The sequence below is a fragment of the Condylura cristata genome, unplaced genomic scaffold, assembly GCF_000260355.1.
Source record: "Condylura cristata isolate star-nosed mole 26May11 unplaced genomic scaffold, ConCri1.0 scaffold00038, whole genome shotgun sequence".
Classification (NCBI taxonomy): Eukaryota; Metazoa; Chordata; class Mammalia; order Eulipotyphla; family Talpidae; genus Condylura; species Condylura cristata.
The window spans coordinates 405,638-428,868 of NW_004567139.1; the positions used below are offsets into that span (position 1 = coordinate 405,638).

The following is a 23,231-nucleotide window of genomic DNA, read 5'->3' on the forward strand; positions in this document are numbered from 1 at the left end:
GCGAGGCCCCGCCGCGCCTTCCCGGGCGCAGACCCTCCGCGGGCATCCGAGCGCGGCGAGGTGTTGTGGGATCGCGGGCGGCGCCGGCGGGCTGCGCGGTCCTCGCGGAGCCCGGGGACAGGGGCTGGACCCCGAGGTGCATCGAGCCTCTGGGCGGCAGGTAAGAGATCGGGGAGCCGGGGAAGAAGAGGCGCCGCTGTGACAGGGGCGCTCGCCTCCGACGCCCCGGCTCCGGCGAGAGGGGCGGGGGCGAGCGGGGAGACAGCGAAGTGCCGCCGGGGTCCGAGGCTGGGGGAGGCTGGCGCCCGAGGTGGCGTGTGGGGTGGGTGCCTGCGGGTGGGTCTTGGGTCGGTCACTGGAGATGTCATGGAATTTGGTGCCCGAGAGAATCTCCAGACGATGGGCACCTCGGGTGAGATGCGAGGCGGCTCGCTAAACGTGGCAGGGAAGGTGGTGCAGAACGAGTCACAAATGTGCCCCTCGAATGCAGCATAAAAGTAGTTGTGAAATATGCCAGGTAAGGCACCAGATGGGCTTGGCCTCTGTGGCGTTGAAATTCAGAGAAGTGTTATTAGCGTTATTAATAATTCCTCTGGGAAAGGAGGTGTAGTGTTGGAGGAGACTGCTAGGGCTCATTGCTCGGTATTCTATCCCAGGAAATCGAGAGAAGGAGCTGTGATCGGCTGTGTTTTTGAGATAGAGATGGCATTCACGTGAAAGCAAAAGGCAAATTGTGTCTGGTGTGAGATGGGAATGAAAAATAGGGCTAAAATAATTCCAGGTTTTGCCGTTAGCGTGGAGAGCACAGATGCAATTGTAACCTGCCTCCTCTTGCAGGTGTGGAGTGTTTAAAATGATTTTCACATAACATAAATAATGATAATTAACATTGGGAAGAAGGTTTGGTGTTTGGGGCGTTTTTCACTTTTCCCCTCTGCCCCTCTCCAGGTAAAGCAAAAGCGAAAACCAAACACAAAACCAATCCCCCCCCCCCATCACATCTTGACCATAATTGTGAGTACAAGATCTAATAGTACGCACAGGGGAATTTTTTCGTATGTGTGCCTTTCTTCATTTTTACACAGGTGGAAATATCTGGAATGAGGAAAACAAAACAATATGGTGAACAAAAGGAATAAATTTTCAGGCATTCTGAGGGGTTGGAGTCAAAAGCTGTTGCAATGGTTAATTATAGTAAATGGCAGTAGTGAAATATTCATGTCTGTTTTTGGTGTTGGGGTGACAAAATAGGGGAAAAATTGAATACAGTAAAATATGGCATAAAAAGCAACAACACGGATACTGTCATTGGGGTATTCCTTACAGCATTTCCCAGGTAGATCATCTTAGAATATGAGCACAAAGATGAAATATTAAAAATAGTCTCTCTCTCTATATATGAAATTGCCCACATGCTGCAAAACATTGTGACTTCCATTTAAGAAGAACATCTGTGTTTTGAGAGAATTGTCAGAACATAGCTGGAATTTCAGAAGTAACAAAAGACAGCTCAGCGAGCTATTTAATTTAACTTACATGTATACATACAGGAAGTATAGGTATTGCAAAACAAGCAGGGGTGTCAGCATGCTGGATGTGTTCATTAGGATATAGTTAATGTTGATGGGATTTTAGTATTTTATGTTATAGTCCTTGTGGAGGAATTGAATTATTTGCCTAAGTGTTCTTATAATAAGAATAGTAAGCAATTTATGCAGATAATCTGGAAATTCTTACTGATGGGCTTCCTCCTGGATCCAAATTCATCCACTGAGAGATCATTTGCCTCAGAAACAAAACTGCATTTCTCTTGGTGATTAATTGTGGGTTTTGGCTTTTCCTCTAGATGTGGTCCTCACCTGGAGGCTCTGGTGGGGCTAAGGCAGAGAGAGGAGGGTGCCAGAGGAGAATAAAGAGCAGTTCTGTTGGGTCTTCCTGTTTTGTTCTGACTGTAAGCCATACGTACTGCCACCCCCTACTGTCTGTAGGAAGAGGTGTTGCAGAGCCCCATTCTTTTCTTGTTATCACTGCCCCCTTGTGTAAGGGAAGAAATTGATAATTGCACTCCGGAAACCACTCTCGGGTTGTGCCACTAGTGCACTTATGTGGATTTATTAGGCAAGCAAATAATCACTTCAGAGGTGCAGGGCTTAAATGTACTGTTAATCAGATTTAATGTCTATTTCTAATAGTATCTAATTTTAGCCAATAACTCAAATTGCTGAGAGTGTTCCCGAAGGTGGCACGGTACCAGTTACGAGCTCCCCCTGACTTAGCCCCTACGCTGTGCAGGGCTGTCACCTGTGTAAATCTGGTCCAGTGCCTAAGGGGTATGCACAGTTATTTCCATTTTACAGATGGGAGGGTGAAACACACAGATAGTAAGTAATTTGTGCAGGATTATTTTGCTGGCAAGTAGAGGAGCTGAGTTTCAATTCAGGACCTCTGCCTCCACACTCTGCTCTTAGCTGGATATACCATGTTACCCTTGCAAGAAAATTAATGTTAGCCTGTATCTCTGTGCTGCCTGTGACCCTCATAAACACACCACAGGGGTGGGTAAACCCAAACAAGTATAAGACACATGATTGTTAAACCCCAAGTACACAGAAGATACATTTACTAGTAGTTTGAACACTTCTCCTCAGGCTTTTATTTTTGTATTTTATTTCTGGGGTTACAAGTGGAGGAGTATCAGTATTTTTTTATGTGGTCAAGGACATATTCCTGATGGAGTTTGGTTTTGGGGAGCAACTGTAGAAGTAAAAATTCCGGGTAATTTTTTCGGTGTGTGTATGTGTAATATGCAGTAAAAGTTTACTGTTTTTAGAGAGATTATGTATAGATCTGTATGTGTGTACGTGTGTATTTTTATCTCCTTAAGAGCACCAGTGAACCTTTACTGCTAATTTTCTTTGGAAAATTAAGGAGAAATTATCTATTTTTCCTATCTACTCACATTTCTGTGACCTCCATTTTACTCTTTTATTTATTTAAAATAACTAACAAAATTAACTGGATGCTTGTATACACTTCATCTTTTTTGCATCAGCACTGGAAGATCTGTTCTGTTTGCAAAAATTTTTCTCACACTTAAACATTTTTCAGATATTTACTACATATGAAATAATATCTATAAGTAGATGTAAAGTAGGAAGAATAAGGATGCAGGCAACACTCATGCACTTTTCACTGGTATAAGGAATGGAACAGTATCTCTTAAGTTGGTAACAAATATTTTCTTCTTTAGCCAAACTGTTTTGGCTGTTCCGTAAATCACTTGTTTCAAGTAATCAAACACATCCTTCATTGTTATATACATTGGTAGCTAAGTGAATTCAATACAATCTACTGATTATAACTACGACTAATTCCGGATGTATGTTTATATACATTTGTATATTTAATAACTTGTCGCAGACTCAACTCATGCTCTGTATTTGTATTGGTTGACAGTTCACTTGAATATATTTCATTTATAAAACCTAATTTGGTGTTTCCATCTGTATCATGAATAATGTTTTACTTTGTTAAACTTTAGTGTATTGTTTCCTTCTCCCATCAGTGATTTCTTCTCTGTATCCTGCTAGCTCTCCTTTTCCCCCTCCTCCATAAATGCCTTTGTACTTTCAGTATTTTCTGAATGATTCTGTGTGCATTATTTTGGATGGAATAGAAATTAAGGCAGAAAGGAGTATACTAAGTCAGAAAGGGACTATTAGGGTTGTTGATAACTGGGTGTAAGGTGGAACAAATATGCATAAAAGAAATGCATCAGTAGTATATGATATTAGCATATCATAATGTACATTGACTTGGATAGTACTTCATGTGTACTTAATATCTGCACAGAAAAAAGACTGAAAGAAAATAAAGCATACTATGGATTTATGTTAAAAAAAAAAGGAACACATCAAAATTCTCTGCTTATCATATTTCATCCTCTTAGAGCCTCTGAGACACAATATGGAATTGTACTTACACAGAATCACCAGTGTTATCTGGATTTTTTTTTACTGGTCCCAGATTTTATTTTAAGGAACTATAACAAGTTGTTGCAAATGGTTTAGTTTCTAGTACTATTCTGATCAAGATAACAACTGCTGTCAAATTGCATGGAAGTCACTTTAATTATTTGGATAGTTTTTTCTATGAATTGTGATAGCTGCTTAAGTACCTGTGGTCATCAATTATTATTACTTGGGGGAGGCACTGTATATACTGTATAAATAATTAGTTTTGTCATAATACCTTGTAAACCATCACTTGGTTTATTTGAATAGCATATTTTGTAGAAATTCAATTAGGTGAAAATTGGTTGAGATTAAGAAATGAGTTGAGGTTGCATACAGTGATAGGAGTACATATCCCTGATGATTCTCTGAAAATCCACAGAGAGAAGGAAGTTAAAAGAAGAGCTTAAGGCCCTCCCTGGTGGCGCAGCGGGTTAAAGCACTGCACTGAGAAGCTAAAGCCACTTCCGCATGAGCTCGATTCCCGCCTGCCCCGGAGGAGACCACATGGCGTGGCAGACCTCTCCTGACCCGCTCGCTGCTCCCCTCAGCAGTGTACTTCGTCGATCTGCCTGTTCTGCTCCCCACTCTGTCTCTGGTGAAGCCTCTCACCGCCCCTGAGCCTCTGGCCTGTACCCCAGTTCTGTATGTACAAATAAATAAATCTTTAAAAAAAAAAAAAAAAAGAAGAGCTTAAAGAGTTAAGGCTCTATTTCCCCACCCAGTGGTACTTTTTCTTCCCTTTCAAGGCTGTTTTACCTTGGACATTTAAGATTCAAAGCAATATTAGATGGAGAATGAGAAATTTGGGCTTGAGTTTAGAATGCTAAAGCATACTGAGTATATGCAGTAAGTGAAAAGTGTTTTTTATTGGGACCTTATTCCAGAAAGTTCTAATAAGTAACTATAATGCCGTAATTATTTCTGGAGGCAAATTTATTAGGTCAGTTTTTTATTCTTTAATTTATGTCAATAATTTATAAACTGTGTATAGATGAGCATAAGATGTTTTATGGGCTACCTATTACAAAGTATCTTGTTTATGTTCAGGTCCAAGTTTACCCTTGAAAGTTGAAGGCAAACCTGACTGAGTTGGTGTTAGTTTTAATCATGCCTTTGACCCTTTCCTTCCCCATATCAGTTTCTGCTTTTATTCACTGTATGGTTATACACTACTTCTCAAACTCCTTTCTTTTTATTAGTACCTGAGGGAGTCTGATGCCATTCATTCAAACTGTGTGATTACATTATGATACTCTCCTTGGTGTGTTTTTTAAAACCCCCAGTTGCCCAGTAGATATCTTTACTGTTATGTCAAACCTATGTACCTTTCTTTCCTAAGTACCTCTGCTTAGCTCCCAGAGTGATCATTCTAACATGGTCATCTGATCTTGTCACTCTTCAGAATCTTGCTGTGGCTCCTCATCATTTAATGGGTAAAATGGAAACCTTGGCAAACCAAATAAGGCCATTCATGATCCGATCCCTGCCCATCTGTAGACTGATTGCCTGCCACATTCTTCTTTCAAGTTATGCTTCAGCAATGCTGAACTACTTGTCGTTTCTTTAATGTGTAATCTTCTCTTTCTGTGCTTTATGTATGAAATGCTCTCTGCCTGGATTCTCCGCCGTTTCTTTTGTTCTCTGAGGCAGACAACTCCTCAGCCTTCATGTGTTGGGCCAAATAGAATCTTTTGAGTGAAGGAAGTTTCTCTGACTTTCCTGAATTCTCCATTCTCTATCTATCCTTCCATTGCACCTGTTACAAATGAACACTATGGAGTTGTCACGTCATATTTATAAATATCACTAATCTGAGCTTGAAAGCAGGCATTGTAGCTTTTCATATTAATTTTTGGATTCAGCATAGCATAGTAGGTGCTCAGTATTTACTTATTGATTGAAGATTGTTGACAGTTGATATGAATAATACCTTTGGAACCTCATATCTTATTGTGGAACTAGAGGAAATTCTAGGTGTCAGGAGGTATGTGTTAAGAAATGCACATGCATACACACACCATCTAAAATATTTTTTGAGTAACTCTTGGTGTGTAATTAAAGCTAATTCCAAAAATAAACCAAATTTTGCTATTTTTTATATATTCCTAGAGTGGGGGAGAAAGATGAGAAGGTTGTGTGAACATAGTTGAATTATATTCATCATATATTACTGACTTAATTACTTTGCAAACTACAGCCATGGGCAAAATCATTCCAAAGTCTGCTTTTGTCTGGCCTGAAAGTTGTAATGACTTTACATTTTTAAATCTTTGAAGCCATATCAGAAGAATAATACTTCTTTGTGACATGTGAAAATGATAGGAAGCTCACATTGCGTGTATAATGGAAGTCGCATGGGCATCTAGCCATGCTCATTCGGTTCTGTATTGGCTGTGGCTGTTTTCAGGGAACCGCACAGCACTGAGTAGTACCGTTGGAGACCAGATGGCCCATAAAGCCTGAGTGCTTACTACTGGCCCTTTCCAGAAAAAGCTTATCAGTCTTTGATCTGTTATACATAGCCTGTGTCCATTTAAGAGTTCACTGAATGTCATGTGTTAGAGATACACCGACTAGGTCTACTGAAGGTCTCTGTAGGGAATAATTGCTTCTGTCTGATTGCTGAGAAAAGATTGGCCACTTTGCCTTAGCACTGATTTTTCTGGCAGGCTTCTATTTTTAATTCTCATGACACCTATAGTGTGTCTAACTCTGAAGAGGTTTCTGACAACATGTGCTACTCGATTCTATTCTTTTTTCTTAGGAGAGGTATCCCACGCAGAGATTTTTGTAGCACAGCATGTAAAAGAACCTTTTTCTTAGTTTGCTCAGGTTCACTCTTATTACTTGTTATTTTGCATTTAAAAAGATCTTGTTATCGAGAAAAACCTTTCTGTGTTGATCCATCATTTTGTTACACAGACACTTTATGTGTAAGACAAATGAATTGAGTTAGTTATATGATAACAGTGAGGGATTTTTAAGCAATGTACTAATATAGTAAATCTTTCACCAAAATATCAACAACCTACTATGTGTGAGGAGTTTTTACTGCTATAGTCTTTCAGTTGAAAGTTACTCTTTCATGTTCTTTCTTAAATAGAAAATACAATTGTAATTCAAAATTCTATGCCCTATATATTTTGCCTCTGGAAAAAAGTAGTTTTGAAAATGATGTATTAAATACAGTCACATGCCTAAAGTTCACTGATCATTGTTGATAAATTTTACTTTTTTCTTCTGGTGGCAAATGTAGTATGAAAAGGAAAACTGATTTATATATTTTCTTTAGAAATAGCAGCAAGTATTTTAGACATAAAATTCGCCCACAAAATATAAAACAATAATGTTGGGAAACTTGTGTTATTTCTGGTAGATAGCTAGACCAGCAGCCATGCTTATTTCCTGTTTGTGATACTGTGCTCGCCTTATCATATGCTCGAGACATATGATTCTAGAGATTCACAATGTGAAGAAATACAGTACCAAGGTTTTACTGCCATGGAATCCTCCTTTCCTTCTTAAGGATCTAGCCTTATAACTGGCCTCATTATTAAACTTGGAAATGAATGTGGGTATGTAGATATTTAATCACTTAGGCATGGAGAATCTGCTTCAGCTCTCAGGGGTCAGGTCCCTCCACCTACATGAAGGAATGCTGTTCTTAACTCTTTGTTCCGGACTGTGGGGTCCCATAACTTGTTACTCTTATTGCTGAAATTTGATAAAGCAAAAGCTAGTCAAACTGTGAAAGTTTGACAATATTTTTCGTACTCTGGGGTTGTATTTCTGTTCAAATTCCAGGACTCCTGTCAGGCTCCTTAGGATTGTGAATTAGGGTGAATGAGGGTAATTCTTTTTAGTAGACTTGTGGACTGGGAGTTGCTACACTCAAATCCTGCTCTAGCATCAGAGAATTCTAGCTTTTCCTTTGTAGGTTTGAAAGGAAGAGAGAATTACTTTGAAAGCCATTCTTCAGACATTCCTATGTTATAGGTGACAATATTGTTGTTCATTTGTTAAGACACTTTTAAAATTCTGCAGTGATAAGATCCTTATTGTATAGTAGGAAAAACTTGAATTCCTGAGTTTTTGAGGCATGAAAACAGGTCTGTTACTCTTCTGTCATTTATGAACTATCAGAGGCTAAAACTATCTTGTAGGATTTTTGTGATGGTGAAATGAAATAATGTAGATGGAAATCCTTACAAAATTATCTAATAAAATGGTAATTTTTATTAAGTTTTGGACACTGGCCCAGATTTCTATTTTCCCCCCCCAATGTATGCTCTACCCTACTTCTCCCTACAGTTTTTTTTTTTTTATTGGAGTTGTCTGTCCAGCTTTTCCTTGTTTTTGTTCTTCTCATTCTTGCAAGGCATTTTAAAATTTACATTAATTTGGCTACTGACATATTTTATCTGTGTCCTAAAATTCCCTAAAATATGAAGGATTTGATGAGAGCTGAAAAACAAAGTTGTTGAATAACTCTAAACTTCAAAATAACAACTCTTGGGGGGGAGCTGCTGCTAGGCAGTCTCTAGTTCGCGTTTCACTTTGGACTATTTCCCTTTAAGCGCCACAAGCTTGACAAAAAATTAATTTTTAATCTTCTCTATAAAGTAGCAGACCACAGCATTTGGTTAAAGACAATGAGCTCTTTGACAGTTTTTTTTTCCCCCAATTTGATCATGTAAATGTTTTCAACGTTTACAGACATCTCTTGTTTTTGTGAGTAACAGGAACTTTCTGTATGTGATAACTATCACCAGCACCCTTTCTCCCCCAGGTTGATAGTTTTTACCATAGTTTCATCAAAAGAAATTGTATGTGACTCTCAGTCATAATAGTTGGGTTTTGTTTTTATTTTCTGTTTTTGGTTTTGGTGATCTCTACTTAGTAAAAAAGGACTTGTCCTTTTTAGTGCAAAATGGTACACTAAGAAAAAAAAAACCTTCTTTCTGTGGTATAGGTAGCAAACTATTGAAAGCCTCATTTTTTCCCCCTTAAGTTTCAGTTATTTCTGTAACATTTTGCCCATTTTTGCTAACTTGTAAATCATCCAAACAATTATTCATTGAATAGTTTTCTTGAAATTAATTTGCACCACTTTCTCTTAGTTTTATCCTTGGTTGTCATAATATCCATGAACTAAGTTTGCACTATTTATAAAAAAGAAACAAGTTCATCCTGAAGACATCATGCACAAGTGCATTTGGACAGGACCACTTAGAAGCAACTTTGGTTGAAATTGGATTGTCTTGTATTTCTCAACTAGTGAACTTCATAACAAGTCTGCTTGCTTTAGATCATCTAATTCTGTTTTTGTATGTGGGGTTGGTTAACAGCAGTCATTTATTATTAGTTGTCTACAGATGTTAATTGTCACTACTTATAATATTGATAACTGGTGTTTCCCTGAGCTTTAACAACAAAGTCGCACAAATAAGTATTCTGTTTGCAACCACTAAAATAAACCAGGGGTGAAAAAAAAAGTTGATATTTTGCACTTTTAGGTCTTTCTCTAACTCCTTTACTCCTTGATAGCCAACATTAACAAACACTTTGAGTATTTTTCAGCACCTTTTTCTTTGCTCAAAAACAGTTACACACACTTGCAGTCTTTTGGTAACTTGCTTTATTTGTTTAGGAGTGTAACATAGCTGTTTCTCCAGTTGAGAAAATGCGCCTCTAATTTTAAACAGTTAAATAGCGTCCCATATCATACAACACCACATTTAATCTGTCACTCCTCAGCTGATGGACATTAAAATTGTTTTCTTCTCTCTCTCACTTTTCTTTCCTCCCTCTTTTTCTCTCTCTCTCTTTTATCCTCTCTCTGCTATTATGAATATTAGTCTGCTTTAACTTATGACTCACAGAGCAAATATTCTAAATAAAATATTAGCAAACTACATCCAGCAGTGTTTTTCAAAGACAGTATATCATGATCAAGCAGGTTATTTCAAGAAGGCAAGCACAGTTAAATGTTAACATAATTTATTCTATTGACAAATTGCAAGATAAAATCTATGTCATTGTCTCTTTCTTTTGGGGTGAGTTGGCAGACTGCATTAGCACAGAACTGCTTAGGGAGAGGGCTGCACCAGTGGGCAGTGTCCACATTTTATACAGTTCTTTAATCTGCAAAGTCAACAGACAAAAGTGCTCTTCTGGAGTATTTGAGGAACTTTGTGGGGCCTGGAACTTGACTTTGACCTTGGCCTTACTGCTGGCCTTTGGTTACTGAAGCCTGATTACCTTGACAATATGGAAATAAGTATCGTTCCATCGACTGAGGTGAGTGATATGGGTGAGCCCGTCCAACTTAGAACTGGCACATCCAATATTTGATTATTTTGGTAGTAATGCACCTTGTTGACATTTGTGCAGGTGCTGATTGCTTGGAAACATTCACCTGAATCTTAAGGTCCTTCTTCTTGTCATTTTTGGAAAATATGAATTCTTTAGATAATCTGAGCTTCTTGAAGTCATTTCTGGGACTGGTCATGTATGATATCCTTCTTGCCTTTGACTATATCTGTACTACTAACTACAATTCTGCAAGTGGTAAAAACTGGAAAAAAGAAACCCATAATTATCTTAATGGATGCAAAAAAAGCACTTGATAAAATTTTGAGGTAATTTCCTCAGAGTGTATATGGTATAATTTATGAACCCTGCTTGAGTGAAGATACCTTTCTTATATCTTGATCAGTGAGTGCTATCTTGGCTAAATAAATATATTATTTATGGGCCATAACCTTATTTTTCTCCTATACATTTTATAATAACTTTATGCCACTTTCTTTTTGAGTTTCTTGTGCAATAGATAAGTCTGATGCCAGCCCAACTCTTCTTTCTCTTTAAGTAACTGGTCCTGTATCTCCTCTACCAGCATTCTTTCCATCCTCCGTCACCTGAGGTTATCATGTCTAATCTCACTGTGTGTTTTATGTATTGAGAAACCCAGTACTGACAGTTACCTCATTTCCTGGACTGTAATTCCTGCCTCAACAGTTCCCTTCCTGTCCCCAGTTTTCTGATTCTTTGTTTTAGTAATAATAAAAATCATTTTGGTCATTTTGAGTTGATATTCCCTGATATAAAACATGCTTCAGGGCCCTCCCTGGTGGCACAGCGGATGAAAGCACAGCACTAAGAAGCTAAAGCCACTTAAGCATGAGTTCGATTCCCACCTCAGAGGTGACCCACATGGGATGGTAGACCTCTCCTGACCTGCCTGCTGCTCCCCTTAGCAGTGTACTTCTTCAGTTTGCCTGTTCTGCTCCCCACTCCGTCTGGGTGAATTCTCTCACCACACCTGTGCCTCTGGCCTGTACCCCAATTCTGTATGCATAAATGAATAAATCTTTAAAAAAATGCTTATTGGCCCTCCCTGGTGGCGCAGCGGGTTAAAGCACAGCACTGAGAATCTAAAGCCACTTCCGCATGAGTTCGATCCCTGCCTGCCCCGGAGGTGACCACATGGCGTGGCAGACCTCCGCTGATCCGCCCGCTGCTCCCCTCAACAGTGTACTTCGTCGATCTGCCTGTTATGTTCCCCACTCTGTCTCTGGTGAAGCCTCTCACTGCCCCTGAGCCTCTGGCCTGTACCCAAAGCTTATTAACATATTCAAAATATGATAACACATTTTTTTATGTCAGGAAAGTTTTTTGGGGGGTGACTGCTTTTGCTCTTCAGTTATGTGGCTTTGGTTTTTTTCAGCATTCCTTATCACCTGTGTATGACTCTTCTTTGCCTTCAGTATTACCTTCTCTCAAATTCTTTTTGTTGTCTTGTTTCTTTCTGAGTTTTAAATTTTTCTTTTTAAAGGGATAATCTGTTTTTATTCCTCTCTATGTCTAGGATGAGTTTTTTCCTTTGAGTTCTTCCCTGCATTAGGTCATGTCATTCTGAGTGTTCTGCTGTTATTTATGTCCTGTGTCATTTTCTTTAGATCCTCTGCTCATCCTGAAATAGCTCGCTACACTTTTGACTGTTATGCAGGCATGTCTTCCTGGCATCATTATGCAGGGATGTTATTTTGCTTATCCTTCTTTTCTGGAGTAGCTCTGGCATTGGCCTTGATACTTTTATTATAACTTTGTATGGGATTATCTTTGATACTTACCTGTGATTCATTTTTGTTTTGAGATTCATTAAAAAATCTTTGTGCCAAAGATTAAAAAATCTTTGACTGGGCTCAGGAATGCTTTTCTAACCTCACAGAGCTTCATCTTCTGTTGTTTGGATGTTGTCTTAAAAGAATATAGTGGCCTGCTTTCTGGCATTTCTGGTTCTTATTCCCCTCACCCCAGTAGTTTTGGTTTGGAGCTTTTCTTCCTACAGTTTGCAGTAGTGTGATCATGAATCCCATCCTCTTTGCCTCTGGAGCACCCTATCAGTCACTGCAAAACTCTCTTCATCACTAACTTTTTTCCCAAATGTAACTGGCCCCAAACTCTAGCTGAAATTTGGCGCTCTCCTGAGGGCACCGCTCCCCTTGAAGAGTTCTTGAATGGTTGCTGTGGAGGGTTAAGTGTTCTCTTTGCATGGCTGTTTGTAGCCACTGTCCTGTTCCAGGTGTAATTTCAGTAGCCACACAGATGATCCTTCTGGAGTTCCAGCTCCCGACTGCCTTTCCTCCACTGATCTTGTCTTTCTCCTGCCTTCTTTGCATATCCTGTGCAGGTTGTTTGAAACTCTTAGTGCCCCTGCATTCATTGGGTAACTTTGAGAAAATACAGATGCCTACGACTCCCTCCCAGTGATTCTGATTTGGCTAGGTGTGGCTTGGGATGTTATTTTAACAGCTCTCCATGGTGACTTTAATGTATAACCAGGATGCAGAATCATTTCCTGGAACTTGTTCTTACCCACAACTGCAGCTTTCTATACTATGATGTCTGGCATTTTGCTCACCAGCTACGACCTCCAGGTTTTTGTGGTTCTCTTCTAGTACCTGCAACCTTAATTCTTGGACCTCACTAGGTTTGTTTAACTTGCCACCTTTTCATAGTTCCTGAGTGCATCTGTGTTCTCACTTCCTTTTCTAACTAGCAGAATTCTTTCTTCCCCATAGTTGCTTTTCTGCACACATACTCTGTCCCACGACCTCTCTCCCTGGGTAGTTCTGGCCTGGCAAAATCAGCCCTGGTCAAAACCAGTTTTACCTATTTAATACCTGTCCACGTGTTCCAGTTGGAACAGAACAACTGTGTTGACTTTAAGTTCTTGGCTAGTATCCTGACTTCAAAGGTGCGGTTTCATGCTGCCAAGCTGTCCTGTATCACACTCGTTCTTCTGCACTGCCACTGGCTTAGCCATTTGTGTCTTTCTCCAGCACTCCACATCCCTCTCCGTCCTCACAGTTGGTGACGTTGCTTTCTGTTTCATTAATAGAAACAATCTTCCTACCCCCTGCACCTTTACTAATATTACTGTGTTAACTGCTGCTTCCTTTGGTGAAGGCCATTCTTACCAATTGTCCTTTAGACCTATGTGTTCTTGCATTCTCAAGGACATTCTTCCTGCAGTTCTTTCCCGGGTTTCATTTGCTGGCTCACTGTCAGCAACATAAAAACATACTGTAATTTCTTTCATCTTAAAGAAACCCTCTCTTGACCTTCTTTAGGCTACCACCTTGTTTCTTTTCTTAGACTGGGAAACTTAACCATGCTCATCTTACCCAGCTCGTCCTCTTTTGCAGCTTTGTTAAGGGATAATTTACACATCACAAAATTCACTCATTGCAACAACACATGTTGGTTATTACAGCTGAATTCATATAGTTGTGCAGCACTCACAATCCAGGCCCACAGAGTTTCATCACGCCCTCCCCCATATCCCCTTGACCCCATGTACATTCAGTCTTCATTCCCAGTCCCCAGCCCTAGGCTACTACTGATCTTTCTGTTTCTTTAAACTGACCTCTGGACATTCATGGGAGTGCAGTCTCACAACATGTAGTTTTGTTTTATATTACACAGTCCTTGCTTCTGTCTTCCTTCTCTTAGCATAATGTTTTACAGGCTATCCTTGTTGATCATGTGTCAGTATTGCACTGTTTGTTTGCAGTTTGAATATTGCATTGTATGGCAGCATCATGCTTTGCTTACTCATTCACTAAACAATGGGAATTTTGGATTATTTACAGTTTTTGGCTTTTATGAATAATACTGTTACAAACATTCATGCATAAGCCATGGTGTGGGATTTTATGACTAAATTCTCGTGGGTAGATCCCTAGGGGTAGAATTTCTGGGTTTGTGATCTTCTTTAGTTTTTGTTTGGTGTGAGGGTCAGGAGCTAAGTTTTTTTTTTTCGACATATGGATATACAGTTGCCCCGATATAATTCGTTGAAAAGACAATCCTCTCTTGCTTTGAATTGTTTCAGCCCCGTAAAAAAAACAGTAGCTGGGGTATGAGGAGGGATTATCAACCATGTAGGACTGTCTGACAACTGGGATTTTCTGTAAAATCCCCAGATAGTTCATTAGTTTTCTGCTTGCCCAGACAGAGCTCTAGCCTCAGCATGGTGGAGATGCTGGTCCTCTCTGTTCGCTGGCCACTGAGTTGCGGCTACTTTCACTGGCAACGTGCAAGTTGTGCAGCCGGTTTTCATAGCCTGCCCCACCGATGTTGAACTCTGGCTTCCCGGATGCAGGATTGGAAATGAGGGCAACCCCAGGCAAGAGTTCTGCAGACTTACCTTGTTCTTACCCAGAGTTAAGTAGCTTGTGTAAGTGAACCTTTAGCTTGTCTCATGTCTTCAGTTGAATTCTGGAGTGCTGAATCTCCAGATCTTCATTCTCTTGAACCCAACTCAGCTGGACTTCCTCTCCTACCATGTTACTGAAACTGCTCTTATAGTCACCACTGATTGACACATGCTCAAGCTAATTGTCACTTCTCAGTGTTCGTCTTACTTGAGCTGTTAGCACCGTTTCATCCAACTGACTACTTTCTCCTCCTTGAAGCCTTTCACCCCAACTTACTGCTCTCACTTGGTTGTACTATGTCACTGGGTGCTCCATTTTGATGAATTTCTTCCACTGAATCCTCAGTTCCACAATCTGAAACTTGTAGGGTCCCCTTGGAGTTTTCTCTCCTGGAACATCACTTCCCCTTCTATATTTTTTCTTCTCAGAACCCTTGTACCACTGAGCCTGAAGCTAGGATAGATAATTTCCCTTTCCAGCATTCAACTATTCCTCTCCTATCTCCTTTAAAAATCTCTAGCTTTGAATTTCATGTAATCACATTTCATTGACTGCAGCCCTTTATTGTTGACATTGACCATATCTTCTGGTTTGTTCCCTACAATGCTGATGATGCTTATCTACTTGGTGTTAGACCAGAGGCTCAGTCCTGTACAAGACTGTTCTCTCTTCAAATACCAGGTGAAATCTTAGGGGTTCTTATCATCTTCACTTCTGAGCAGCTTGCTACAAATTTCAGACTTCTTACTACTTTCTCATGTTCTGTTATTCACTAGAACAGCACATAGTACCCAGGAAAAGCCTATACTTATGATTATAATTTAATTGTAGCAAGAAAGATGCAAAACCAGTCAAAGGAGGGGCTCAGTCTTTGGTGTCTTCATGCCCCGGGATCTGGAGACAGCACGTCTCCGGCATATCAGTGACCAGCACTGAGTATTGCCTCCTGAGGAGCGCACTGAACCCTCAGCGTCAGGGTTTCACTGAGCTTCATGTGCAGGCACATTGATTGGATCTGAGGCAGTCTCCACCCCTTTGCTCCTCCCTGAAAAATAGGCTAATGTCTCGTTTTAAACCCCAACCCTGTAATCACATGGTTGGTTTTAGTTTGTTTTGGGGTGTAGCCAGACTCCATGCTAAATCATTTAGTATAAACTATATAGGAGCCTATTTTGAGTCATCCCATAGCATAAATTGTCAATCCCAACTTAAGTAACAAAGTTTTTTGTATTTATTTTTCAACATACAGACCTTTCAGTTCTTTGAATTTCAGCGCTTTGAGTCTTCAGTGATCTTCCATTTCACTGAGAACATTTATTACCAAGATTGTCCCTATATCTTGACTAAAGTTATGGCCACGCCATAATTTGAGCTTCATGCACCTACTTTCTGACCATCGCCCACCGTTTTTCATCTCCTCCCTCTAGGCCACTGACTCCAGAAGTCCTTTACCCCACAGTTCTGCCGCCACTGTGCTCTCTCCCACCTTGCCGTCCTCTCCTGGCTCCCTTCTTGCTCACCGTAAGTCAGTTGCAATCATCATGCTCCCTTGCACATACCTTCCATACTATTTCCTCTCTCCTGAGTCATTGTTCTTGTGCCAAGACCGCATTCCTGGCTAAATGCAACCTTCACCTGTTCCTCCCCTGCCCCCATGAAACTGAATGTGGTTATTGAAAACTACACTCCTTTACTGAGAGGGATGAGTTTTATACTCATGACCATTAGCTGCACGTGGAGCTCTCATGCTTCCAGGGGGTCATGCTCTGTTCTTAGTCTCGGAGGGGAGAATGAAGGGGTAGTTGATTAGTTCCACATTGATTGCTTCATTATTTTTTCCCTTTCTTCTCCCTCTTCTAATATTTCCATTCTTTTCCTCAGCACTAGACCCCCATTGTCTCATCTGCCACCAAGCAGCATTTCATGCACCTATTGTGACTGAGCCCAGGGCTGTGTGTGTGCTTCTCTCCAGAGGCATTTCTTCCACTTTGTGCAGGAGGTCACGCCCACTCCTTCAGCCTCAAGAATGCTGCTTCAGTATTTCTTTCCTCTTTCAATTTTTTCTTTACCTGACTCATCCTCATCAGTATTCAAACATATTAGTTCTCTCAAGTTGAAAAAATTTCTTTGATCTCACTGTCTTCCAACTGCTACCTAGTTTCTCTGGTCTGTTTTGTGGCCAACCTTTCAAGTGTTTTTTGTAATGCTCTCTCCAGCTTTTCTCCTGCTATTCTTTTTTCAACTTTTCATTGTCAAATGAAAACATGCAAGAAAATTGGAAGAATGGTGCTAAAATATCTCCTCAATACAGGTCAGCCAACTGTTCACATGTGCATTGTTGTTCTGTCTGCAGGGTTTTTTCCTCTGAATGATTGTAGGTTGCAGTCATCCTGTGTTCACATCTGGTACTGCAGTGCCCATTTCCCGAGAACAAGGACATTCTCAGACAGTTACCACAGCCAGCCGATGCAGCAGTGATACAGCGATTATCTAATCCAGTCTCTCTCCCCTCTTACAACATTTCCCTTCCAGTCTAGGAATCAGCTCAGTGTCGTGCACTGTTTTGTTGTGGCTCTGGTCCTCAGCCTTTCTCATGTTTTCTTGGTGTTGACACTTCTGAAGCGTGCAGCCTGCCATTGCTTTAACTAGATGTACCTCAGTTTGATGTATAGGCTTCCCTAGGTTATATAGTTTGGGGCAGGAATACTGTGTGTCCCTTGGTAATACTAAATTGACCCAGTATTAGTAATTTAACTGTATATTTGATTCAGCTAGTTTCCACCAGGTTTCTCCACTGTAAAGATTCTGTTTTCATAGTATATAAATAATTCGTTGAAAGATATTTTGAAAATATGTAAATCTCTGCTTTCCTCATCAAATTCCCCCCCCCCACCACATTTAGCATCATTAGTACTTCTCACTGGAATTATGAGGATGTCAGCAAATGATGATTCTTTAAGGACTCAGGCATTTTGTCTATATTTGCTAATGGATATTCTACCATGAAAGAGACAGGCAAGCTTCCCCACCTCCACTTCTTAACAGTATGAACTCATGGGTTCCTGCTTTCTTTAGTGGGTTCTGATCTATTTCTATCATTTATTTTGATGCTGAAATCATTCTGGGTTTGTGCAGTGGGAGCAACTTCAGGCTGGCTCCTCGTTACAAGCTCCAATTGTAATTTTGAATACTTCCTTACATTTGGAGCAGCATGGTATTGTCAGCTCATATTTGCTCCTCTACCTCAACAGTAGTGTCTGATATTTCTTCATGGAGCCTTGGGTTTTCTTGTTTTTGTTTGTTTTTTAAATTAAGGCATGACTCGAAATCAAAAGCAAAGATAATAATTTTTGGTTTACTTTTTTTATAATTGTATATATCAATGCAGTAATCATCACAAGGAAGATATAGAACATTTCTGTCATCTAAAAAAGTTTGCTCTTGATTCTTCCTGTCCATTTCTCTCTCAACCCCACAACCAAAAGATAACCCCTTTTAAAACATCTTCTACCATAGATTAGTGTTGCTGGTTGTTCTTCATATACCTGGAGTTACAGATTTGTGTTGTTTTTTGTTGTTGTTGTTTTGTTTTTTGGTTTTGTTTCTGCATCCATCTAAGTCCAGTGGTGAGAAGGATACTACACGAGATATAAAGGGCACATGTTTGACATAAGGAATTGCTACGGTGATGAGGGATTGGCTAGTAAGTAAAGAGGACCCAGAAATAGCAGATAGACGGAGAAGCCACTCCTTTAAAATGCAGGTGGTGCCCCCGGAAGAGTGCTCCCCAGCAGAGTGTTCTCCAGTTCCCAACTGACATCCAGATTTTGTTAGAAAGAGCATGGCCGTGACTCCTGTAGTGGAGAGAAAGCAGCGTGCTGCTGGGCAGGGCTCTTTCTCCAGAATGTGATGGAAATCTGCCCAAAGAAAGGCCTGTAAAGGAAAGTGTCTCGCCGGAGTTACTCCACTATAAAACCACCCAAGGGAGGGTGCTGGGCACTGGGCATTCCTGGCTACCACACAGCCCAGGAGAGGACAGTGGGGAAGCTGGAGCCACTGTGGGACTTGGATCCTGGAGAAGCTGCGGGAGCAAGGAGCTGGAGGAGCCTTGGGTGCTAGGAGCCTGCTGATCCAGGCACAGTGGAATCCAGAAACAGAACTACCACAGTCTCTTCAGTGACTGCTGAGGAAGCGCAGCCTTGTGCCAGTCAGCAAAGGAACAGTGATGGGCTCAGGTCCCTTTTCATAGAGCAGACAATAAAGAATGAATTTGGAGCTGAGAAGCAAAAAGTTGATTAGTGCAAGTCACAATTTTTCTTTACTTCCTAATTTTCAATCATATTCTAGGCATTTTGTATAGAATAGTAGAGACCAAGGTAGATGCTGCGTACCTCCAGAGGAGGCGCTGTTGCTACTAAGTAACTAGAGAGGGAGGCCAGATCAGGTGCATTCTCCCTGCCCCGTAACTGGGCTCAGTTATTTCAGTTCCCCGTTGGTTTAAATGCTGGAGAGTGGTTCCAAGACTTTTTTTGCCCAGAGGGCTTGATACTGAGCCGGGCAAATTTTCAGAGATCTCTTTGTGGGTTTCAGAACTGAGCCTCCAGCTTTCTGAAATGAAGATTTCTCTCTGCTTTCCAGCCTGGCTGCCAAAATGTTGTTGGTTTCTTCTTCCTGTGTTTATTCTCCTAAGACATGAGCACACACACGGTATGTTCTTATTTCCGCTTTGTTACAGAAGAGGTAGCAACTTTAATACTCTTTGCACCTTTTTTGGGTACTTAACAGCACACATCCTTTTTCTACAGTTTAGAGATCTCTCCTTGGTTGCAGTTGCGGTGGTACTCCAGAGCATGTGCTCCATGATTACTTAGCCAGTCTCTTACGTTTGGACATTTACGCCGCTCCTAGTATGTCTCAATAGAAATAATAATACGGGTGAGCACTCTTTTTGTATCAGAGTACATTCTCTCTCCAGCCTCCTCCAAGCAGTATTTTGCCTTCACCATTCCAGTGAAACTGCTCTCCTCAAGGGTGTCATGTTGCTAAGAATAGTCCGCTCCTGTGAACTCAGTCTGTTCTTACTCCCTTGATAATCTTGTTCTTACTCCCTTGATAATTTCCTTCAGTCTTGTGTCTTCAGAGGTATTTCTTTTCTATTTTTTCCCTATATTTACTGTCTGTATGTTGATAACTCCCAGATGTATGTATCCAATCCAAATTTCTTCCCTAAGTTCCAAACTCATATATCCAGCTGCTCATTTGATGTTCTGTTTGGATGCCTAACAGACATCGCAAACGCAGTTGCCCAAAATCCCCTCACGTCGCTCCCGAGCCTCTGCCACCTGGCCCATCTTGCTGGGGCAGCGGCCGCCTTCCAGTTGTTCAGACTGTTGGAGTCATCTTTGTTTTCTCCTTTCACCCACTACAGCCAATTTTTTTAAAAAGATTTTTTTTTTTTTACCTATCTATCTATCTATGCATACAGAGGTGGGGTACAAGCCAGAGGTGCAGGGGCAGTGAGAGGATTCACCAGAGACAGAGTGGGGAGCAGAACAGGCAGATGGACGAGGTGCATTGCTGAGGGGAGCGGTGGGCAGGCAGAGGATGTCTGCTGCGCCATGTGAATCACTCCGGGGCCTGGGCTCGAACTTGCACTGAGGTGGCTGTAGCCAGCTTGCAGTGCTGCGTCTTAGCCCATTGTACCACCAGGGAGGGCCCTATTGGCTACACTTTTAAAACATCTAGAACCAGAGCACTGCTGACTACCTCCACCCAAGTCTGAGTCACTAAATCCACTTATCTAGTTTATTCTCTCAGTCACCTGATTGGTTAGCGCCTGTGGTTTCTTCCAACGTAACAGCCAGAGTGTGCTTTCTAAAATGTACCAGATCATGTCTTTCCTTTCTCAGTCACTGTCCTGTGAGTTCCCATCTTACACAGAGTAAAAGCTAAAGTCCTGATAGTAGTGTGTAAGGTCTGGTCGGTGTGGCTGTGGCCATTTCTCTGATCTCGTCTGCTTCTCTAACCTCTCCTGCCCACTGATCCCCTGTGCTCAAGTCATTCAGGCCTTCTTACTATTCTTTGAACTCACTAAACATTCTTCTGGCATGTCTTTTGTATCTTCTGTTTCTTCTTTCTGGAATTCTCTTTCTACAGTTGTCGCCATAGCCTACTTCATCATCTTCAGGTTTTTGCTTATCCTGTTTATAATTATAATCTGCTAACCTCCCTTTTGCCTAACTCCTAATGTTTCTGCCCCATCCTGTCTTTTTTTTCCCCTGTAAGGTTTATCACTTTCTGACCTATTCTACTTATATATATGTATATAAACTCTCAGCTCATTAATTATTTACTTAGGTAAATAATGTATTTAAATCCTAAGGTCACGAAATGCAGAAAAGACTGAGTGGTTTCTTGCTGTATTTTCAATACCTAAAATATTGTTTATTTGCAAGCTCATTGCAGAGTACCAATAATTACTCATCAAATGAATGATTAATTCTCTCTGGAACTCAGAGCTCTTCAAGTCTTAAGGCTTACATCTCTCTTCCATTTTTTCCGATTAGAGCAGTGGTTCTTGAATTTTAACATGCCTATAGTCAGGAGGAAAACCTATAACTTGCTATATAAAACTGTACATTTAGAGCAGTCACTTTAATATAATGAATGTATGTAAAGATTATCAGAAAAGCTGGTGCAAAATAGGATTTTAATAGAGCTTGTAGGATGCATAAGGAGAAAGAACAGGATAATATTGAGGATGAGAAGTAGGTAATTTGTAGAGGAAAAGATTAAAGGTAATGCTTGTGTCGGTAGCAGAAAGATACCTGGCAAAGTTGTAAGTGGATTAACTTAAATTTTGTCTTTAAAGCTCCCTCCATTTCTCTTTTTCATCCCTGATTTTATTTTATCCCTGATTTTATTTTCTGATTGCCTTGATCTAACCTCCCACCTTCTCTGCCCCTTCCCAGGTGACTGGGTTACCTACCTATCCTGACTATGTGCGTTGCTACACGCTGCATACACTGCTATTATTCTGAGCTAGAAAATTCTCATGGATTTTTAACTATCATTTGTAGCTATCATGTGAACTAACTCTTTTAACTATCATTTTGTGAGTTATTTTATTATTTTAAGGTAAAAATTCTATTATTAAAAAAAGCTAAATTTTTTCTTAGGTTTTTGTTGTTGTTGTTTTTTGTCATTATCACCTCCATTTAAATTTTTACTTGATCAGAAATAGAACCCTAGCTCTAGTTGTGCTTATTTTCCCCTTTGCTCCTCTTACTTTCCACCTGGTTTCTACTGACTGTTTCACAATTGTGGTGTTCATTCCATAACATTTACGGCTTGCATATTGTCATGTGAGTATGCTGTAAGTATTAGTGAGTGAACGTAAGATACAATAATAGAATTTTCAGCCAATTGCAGTTTTTCCGTTTTCTGCCTCACCAATGACACTTTTCTTGATTAAAGCTATTCATTCTTTGATCTCTACTGATGAAATTTTCTTAATGAATACATTATAATATCCCATTTTTAATAACTGAGTTGTGTATATGTTAGTTGACATCCTACTGTTTCATTGCTTTACTGATGAATAATTTAACACTACTGATGAATAATTTAACACATTCTGTTAAATGAGAATTTTTGTGGAATAATTGTGTTTACTGATCTTCTGGGTGTTGGATTCTTGTCCAAGTGCTTTTATGGACTGCTAGGATTGTGTTCAGCTGCATGTAGTGGAAGCTCAGTCAGAAAGGATATAATTCCAGGATGTATGCAGCCCCAGAATACCACCGGGGGCACAGGTTTCCCCTGTAATTCTTCTATGCTACTTTTGATGGGGAATGGAGAAGTTTTGCCCTTTGGATTGCAAGATGATTATTTCCTTCCCAGGCATCTCAGCTTTTCATCAGCAAAACAGTACATTTCCTCCAGTGTTTGCTTGTAAACCTTATGCTTCTAGCTCATTGCGTACAGTGGGTCACATGGGCACTGTAGGATGCAAGGGAGTCAGGGAAAGTTGATACTTCAGGCACTTTACCATCTTATGCAAAACTGGTGTCTTAATAAAAGTGAGTGAGAGTTTGGGGCATGCAGCTTAAGCAGTTGGTGGGTGGTATGAGTCATGTATCTCTATTCCTAAGGCAGCCTTGCGGGCTTGCCAGTGGTATATTTGTTGCAGAGGAGAAAATGGGTGTTAAGGAGATTTAAGTAGCTTGTATAGAGTCATGCAGCTAGTTGTTGACAGAACTTAGGTAAATCTCTGCAAGGCCCTACCACAATATTTCCATTTCATTCCATGTTCTCTCTTTATTGTCCACATAGAAATCGGATTTAAGTAGATTTGTATAAGTAGTATTTAAGATATTTTAATAGAATCTGATGTTCTTTTAGACTAATTAGATGATATATATAAGACGATATATATATATATATTTTTATAACAGTTTATTTTTACATCATTTTGTACTTTTTTTTT

The 23,231-nt window shown here is 40.2% G+C and overlaps 1 protein-coding gene across 1 annotated transcript in view; it reads left to right on the forward strand.

Annotated features, from left to right (window-relative positions):
* Positions 1-27: 27 nt before the first annotated feature.
* TANC2 (tetratricopeptide repeat, ankyrin repeat and coiled-coil containing 2) overlaps positions 28-23,231 on the forward strand; it is a 278,089-nt gene continuing 254,885 nt past the window's right edge. Inside the window, exon 1 of the mRNA XM_012733089.1 lies at positions 28-160. The gene's annotated coding sequence lies outside the window, so the exon portion shown is untranslated. The remainder of the gene's footprint in view (positions 161-23,231) is intronic.